General features: G+C 47.6%; 1 pseudogene; it reads right to left on the bottom strand.

Annotated features, from left to right (window-relative positions):
* Positions 1-4,000: 4,000 nt before the first annotated feature.
* On the bottom strand, positions 4,001-6,316 carry LOC128779952 (transcription factor SPT20 homolog pseudogene; annotated as a pseudogene).
* Positions 6,317-7,267: the final 951 nt, after the last annotated feature.

Here is a 7,267-nt window from a genome sequence, read left to right as displayed (position 1 = left end):
CAGATCCATAAGCTTCACCAAACACCAAAGGGGCCTATTGCCTAATCCCCAGTGGTTAAGTAGCTCTTTGATAGAATAAAATTGGCTTTGCTCTGCCCACTCAACTCTCCCCAGTGAGAGGGCCAGACCCATCGGGAAGGTCTGCAATTCTCCAGCCCTGCCTGTGAGTGAGTGGAAGAATCTCCCTAATAAGATGGTGCAGTATTGGGGAGCCTATTTGGTCCATTCCAGATCTAAATTAGGTCCTTGGATATATGAGCATCACGTATAAAGAGAATATACTGATGTCCAGCTGTCTGACTTGTGCATCTCTCTTTCAAGTGGTTCTAGACTACAGCAGAGATGGCAGTTATTAGGTCCTGTCCAACAACAACAGACTAAGTGACAGACTGTAATCTGTCATTTCAACCATGTGTCTTAGGGTCTCTCCAGCCATATGGTGGGCCCACTATGGATTGGTCTGTGTCTTGCCCTGCCTGAAGTAGTGAAGAGGGCAGTGTGGTAAAAGACACTGTCTCTGGCCCCAGGCAGTTCGGGTCCAAATCTGAGTTCTGATACTTCATAAATGGGTGACCTTGGGCAAATTACTTAGTTCCTAATGCCTTGTTTTCTCACCCATAATTGCACTTTCCTTACATGGTCTAGGCGAGAGTTGAGTGAGTTAAAATGTGACATAGGATTCTGCTTAGCATGTAGTGAGACAGAAGGGAAAATCCTGTATTTTATAGCCTAGGTATTTTTCAAAATGCAATGAAAGCAGCTAAGTATATTTTTCCTGCAGATAAAATCCTGAAGTCCTGGAGATGGATTATTTTATTAGATTTCACAGAAAAAGATTTAACTCACTGAAACACTACTGAGCCTCTGCCAAGGTTCTCCTGTCCCTTACCAGGAAGAATAAACTCAGCCTTCCCTAAGGAACAGGTGGTCATGGTGTTTTCAGGGCAGCACAAGACATAAACCAAAGACAATATTGGAATCAGTGGGGAGGTAGGACATGTGAGAATGGGACCCTGAAGACAGTCTGTCCAGCAAGGAACCTACCACGTTTCTGTTGTTTTTAAGATATAAACAAATTTCCTATGGGAATTGGGTGTTTTCCCTCTAATTTTCTCAAGGCAAATCTGAAATAAATAATAGATTTTTAAACTTATCATTCATAAATAAGTACAAGTTCTCTACACAGATACACGTACTTGGACCTCATGGGGTGGACAATATACTTTTCTGTCTGGATTCTTGTTCCCATTATAACCGTGGTCTGAGTTCTGACCTCAGATTTCTGGCATGGTGATAGCCACTAAAATCTTGAACCTTCTGGTATTTGCTATTCTCTCTATTCTGCAATCATCTTTATATGTGTAACATTCATTATTCCATTGACACTTTATCATAGTGGGAATCTAGCTTAATTTGCTGAAGTATAAAATTACATAAGTTTTGATAAGATCTATATTCTAAAAAGCTATGGAACTATTCTTTGGTATCTGTATTTTCCCCATCTCACCTCAGGCCAAACACATGGGAGTCCTCCCTACATAGCTGTTTGAATCAGTACATTCTCTGGGATTTTACTTCAAGGGAGATATTCTCTCCTCTTCACTAGTATCACAGTTGCATTAAGTACTAACTCTGGTGGGGATCATTAGAAAGATATAAAAAAAGACCACAAAATGTTATTGGAAACAAAGCTAAATTTATTTACTTGCCAGGGAAGGAGTGCCACATCACTCAAGCACAAGGTCAGCAAAGGGGAGGAAGTACATCAAATCTGGCGAGAGTCTGAGTTCAGGTCTCTGGCTAGTTCCCAAGGCCGAGAGTGAACGCCTCTTTGCAATTGATCATTGCACCGGTTCACTTCGTGAAAGTGCGGGTACCATTCCCAAGAGGTCCAAGTGGGTGGCAGAGGCTCAAACATGTGCAGTGGTCCTCAGATGGCATATGTGAGCAGTTTGAAGTCATCAAAAACCCTGCCTTAATGGCATCAGTAGCACATTAGGACAGCTGACCTCATCAAGTAAGACTCACTGGCCACCCATCCCGTCACTCATCTCTTTGGGAACTGCCAGACCAAAGTTCCTATTTTTCTTAGGGCAAAAGGCATACAAACATGCATGTGTACCCAGAAAAACAAATCTTATGTGGACAGGGTGCCCTTCACAGTTGTAACACAGCAAAATATGAGAAACCAAAACAAACACCTGTACAGAGATGTTCATAGCAACGTTACACACAATAGCTAATAGGTACAAGTGACCAAAATGCACACTCATGGGGAATTAATAAACAAATGTGGCACGTTCAAACAATGGGATATTACTCAGGCATAAAAAGGAATCAAGTACTGGTACATGTTACAACATGGATGAACCTCAAAACATCATGCCAAGGAAAACAGGCCAGACAGAAACGGCCACATACTGTGTGATTCTATCTGTAGGAAATGTCTAGAACAGGGAAGTTCACCCAGACAAAGGCAAACGGGTGGCTTCGGGGGCTGGGGAAGGGGAGGATGGGAACCACCTACTACAGGGCTACAGAGATTTCTTTGGGGGTTTGAGACCTTTTTGAAACAGAGACAGTGGTGACACAACACTGTAAAGGAGTAAGTGCTGCTGAGTTGTACACCTCACATGGGCTGTTTCTTATGTCAAACACATCTCAATAACAAGAGAGGGGGAAAGAAAGCAGAAAAGTCTAGGGACTTTTGGCAGACCATGACACGCCCCAGAAGGAGAGAGGAGCCCAGGGAACCGGACTCTGGACAGCTGGCGATCACTAAGCCAGGGAACAGAAACAAAGGGCTGGGCGTTCTGCTTCAGGATCTAACCAGGCTGCAAACCCTTCAAGGACAAACAAATAAAACTCATTTCCAAGCGTTTAGCTATTTACTTGTCTACAAATAAGCTGGAGTTCTAAAAGTAGAAACGGTTTCACAACGAGAGAATACAAGACATCCCAGAAGTGCCTCTTCCAGGCCTTGTCTGCCACGTGGGACCACGGCCCTGGCCTGCAGGTGTGTCCGGATCCGTTCTGCACACAGCGAGGTCTCCCTTGTTCTCACTGCAGGTGTGACAAGCATCATGTTTCATAGTTTTAACAGTTGTCCAAACAAATTTGTAAAAATTGACTCTCATACACTGCCTAAAACCTACTGAATTAAATAATCAAATACCAAAAGTACAGTCTTCTCAAAGATGTTTCCAATATTTCATAGGTCACGGCAGCACATATCATGTAGTGTGAAACCACTGACAAGGCCGGGACCTTCCTGTCACATGCTAACATGGGTGACCTGGAGGGGATCGTGCTAAGTGAAAGAGGCCAGCCGCAAAACGACCACTACTGCATCACTGCACTCACACCAAGTGCCTAAAGCAGTCCGACTCAGAGGAGCAGAAAGGAGCCCGCTGCCTGCCAGGCTCTGGGGGAAGAGCGAGATGGGCAGCTGGTGCTCACCCAGTGCAGCTTCTCTCTTGCAAGATGAAAACAGCTCTGGAGACCTGGTGTACACCATGCAACTCGAAAGGGGTTAAGATGGTGCATTTTATGTGATGTGCTCATTTAACTCGGCAAAATTTTTAAAAACCATTCATCTTGCTAAATTAATGTAATTTTAACTTTATCCGTATTGCAGATTTATTGTTTCAGGGAAACAATAGGCTTCAGGGGTTTAAAGTGAGCCCAGTGTGGATTTGATACACTCCAGAACACTAAAATAGAAATCACTATGTTAACAACAGCAACCAAAACAATGGCATAAGCCAAACGATCCCAGGTTATTACACACCTTCTTGTTTCTATGTAAAAATCATGGGGTCGTGCTTCTGAATAAAGTTGGCACATCTAACAACTGAAGTACTGACAGTACTGACAGTACGTTACAGTACAACTGAAGTACTGAGAGTACGTTATTAAAGTAACGCAGAATGAAGTAAAAACTCCATTGCTTTGGGTCGATGCTCTTGTGTTTTTCAAAAGAGAGGACACCATGCAAGACTCAAGATTTGGGAGTGTGGGGTAGGCCTCCGATCTGTGTGCCTTTGCCCTGGCCTGCTATCTGCTGGCGCCCACCCCACTGAGCTGCGGCTGCCACCACTGGGGGTGGCAAGATTCCGAGCCTTACCTGCTGGGGCTGTGGCTGCTGCGGGAAGGCAGTGGGGCGCTGGACCATGCGTTGCGGGCAGCTCTGCCCAGGTCCTGTCTGGACAGAGCCAGGCTGAGACTGCATCACGCTCTGGGGCTGCAGAACACTTCTGACCTCACTGTGGTTAATGACACCAGTTTGCTGAGCAGAGAAGGCTGTTTGTTGACTGGCCAAACCTTGTGCACTTGAACCCTGCAACGTCAGCTGCTGAGGAGGAGAAGTACGAGGCTGCTGAAGCTGTACTGCCGGAATCAAGTGATAAAACAGCTGCTGCGGTTGCTGGGTTTCCCAAATGTTGACACCTTCTGGAGCCCAGAGTACACCAATGGGCCTAAATCTTGAAAAGTCTAAATTATGCTGAACACCTACTTGAGAAAGTGCCTGTGGCACAGTTGGATGTGTATTTGGTGACTGACCGTGTGAGGTCAGGGAGCTGATATTGACTGGTACAGGAGCCCTGGCCCTAGCAGTAGAGGTCTTTATGGTTTTAGAAACTCTCACCACAGTCTGGGCTGCAGGGATAGGGGCTGCCACTTTGATGGTGTTGGAGCCAGCAGAGTTGGCCTTGACCTGGCTGGCTGGGGTTGTTTGTGCTGAGCTGGCCTTGCATAGGGCAGCTGCAGGAAGTGTGCTAACGTGGTTCACTTGCACAGAGGATTTCTGGGGAAGACTTGGTGGCTTTGAAGCAGGGTTAGGAGATGGCATTTTGTGAAGGCGAATGCGGCCTGCCTGCTGGGGAGTCAAACTGTTATTACCTGAGGAACTCTTTCCTGAGCTGGAGAGAAGACTGATGGGTGGAGGGGTGTACTGGACTCCCTCCTCCAGTACTGAAGACTGAACTGACACCGCCGGTGGCTTTGCTGCTTCTTTCTCTGGAGAAAGCTGGCTGAGAGGAGCTGAGCCACTGGAGCCTAGTGACACCTGGAAGGCACATTCGGAGCTCAGTGGCTCCAGTTCCTCAAACAGACTCTCTACTTCCCCAGTGTCAATGTTAGACTCAGGCATCAAACTATAGCAATGGTCATCTCTGAAGGAGAGGGAAGGAGACAGTGGGCTCCCACATCTGGCTTTTTTAGGTGAACTTCCTATTCCAGAGATAAACGGATCATTAAGAGACATCATGAAGGTCAGCTTTGTTGTCTGGGACTGATCACCAGCTTCACATCCAAATAGAGAAATATCATCATTTGCCCTGTAGGCTGGCCAGTCTGTTAGTGGTGAGTCATCGCATTTGACAGTCCTCTCCTCCTCTCTAGCATATTTCTCTACATCCACCTCAGAAGGGACAGCCAAGTCACAGGGTCCCTGGTTCCACATACCCACACATTGTCCTGCTTCGGAAATGTTGAGGTCATCCTGCTCAGCTGCTTGACTTTCCTTGCTTTTCTCCTGAGGGGCCGGACTACAAGACACCTCCTGCTGCTCCTCTGGGGAGGCTGTGGAGTTCCTCTTGAAGTTCCTTCGCATTGCGGGTGTGTTCATCTTTTGCCTGTTATAGAGCAGCCTGTTTGCCGTGCAGGCTACTGATACAGAAGGATCAAGACACAGGGGTTCAGCTGTAGCTAAGATCAGCTGGCTCTCAAGTAAAAGTTTGTCTTCCTGGGTCCATTCCTGCTTATCGCTGGTTATGGACTGTACATCGCAGGCTAACGTCTGCATCGTTGGGCGTAGGAGGACGTGCCTGCTTTGGTAACCAGGGGGCTCCCGATTGCTGCCCTGCCTATAGTCCCGTACTTCTGCTATGACACACCCCTGGTGAAAAATGTTCAGCTCGGACTTTTCCAGGAGATCTACCAAGGCAGGAGGCAATTCCTCTGCATCCAGGTATTCTAGAAATTTCCTTTCTTCGTAAGGCAGTCGAATGGTCTCTGAATGTGGCTCACTTGGTCCCTTGAGCATCAGCGAATAGCCCTGGTTTCCTGGGTACAGGTTGACCACCAAACAGGGCAAGGGCTCCCTCTGAAGAAGCTTTTCTAACAAGTTCACATTGCTTATTAATTCCTCCGTAACCTCGGGCTCTTTTCCACATTCTTCGACATAGAGGTCATACAGTTTGTCATGGAGAGATTTCCCCCCACTAGAGGACTGTTTACGTTTAGGGGGTCTCTGCCGCGCACTTTCAATGACGCACTCCGCGTCATCCAAAGCTCGCTCTAAAGCTTTCTCCATAGTGGCATAAAATGGCGGCCCTAAAGGAAGAAAAAAATATGAGTGCGCTGATGCACGGAGTGAATACTGTGTCTGTAATGTCGATGTATCCTTTTGCAAAAGCCACGTCTCTACCGTGGAGCCACCAGCCTTACTGCAAAACGGACACCGAGAAACCCGCCACCCGGAAAGCACTCCATAAAGTACTTACGATTTGGGGGTCGCCTATACACGCAGGAGCCCTGCAGGAGCCCTGCAGAAGCCGCCGTCTGGCAGTGCCTCGAGGACGAGGACGGCGGCGGGCTGAGCCGGATTCTCCCAGCCACCTGTGCGAAGGTGCACTCTGGCACAATCTACCGCAGGGCGGCTGGCGCCGGGCTTCATCCCATTGTCTCCTGCTGCCACCTCTAGGGGGCGCGAAGCCCTTTGCTGAGGACCTCACTTTCCACACTTCCTGTTCTGGTGCCCACACTTTTGCCGGAGAACAGGAGCAGGAGGGCTCGTTTCTTTGCCTGTACCACTAAAAGCATGCACACCAAAGCAGAAGCCACCGACGGAAAAACGCATACTGCTTTGCTACGGTTTTGCTACACACTAGTTTGGTTCGGAATGCAATCGCTGGGAGAGTCGTGGAAAGTGGTCGTCCCTTTTCTGCACGAGCCCTTCCTCAGGGATCGTTCGCTGTTCTTGGACTTTCTTGTCATCAGTGGCAGGACTGCCCCTAGTGCCCACCAACTTAACACACTCCAAAGTGTCCACATTTGTGGCTTTTGCATATGTGGAGGCTTTGGTGCGGGCCTCGGAACTCCTCAGTGACTCTTCCAGCAACCCCCTGCCTACTGGTTTTCAGAGACTCGGACATGCGCAGGGAGCACGGCGTCCTTACACATTAGTACTGACCTTTCATCTCCCTATGTATCGCATAAGGGCATCTTGTAACTTGTTACACAGTGTGTGGTAGGTAAATTATAT

This window comes from Desmodus rotundus, chromosome X, assembly GCF_022682495.2.
Source record: "Desmodus rotundus isolate HL8 chromosome X, HLdesRot8A.1, whole genome shotgun sequence".
Lineage (NCBI taxonomy): Eukaryota > Metazoa > Chordata > Mammalia > Chiroptera > Phyllostomidae > Desmodus > Desmodus rotundus.
This window is presented reverse-complemented; position numbering and strand designations above follow the sequence as displayed.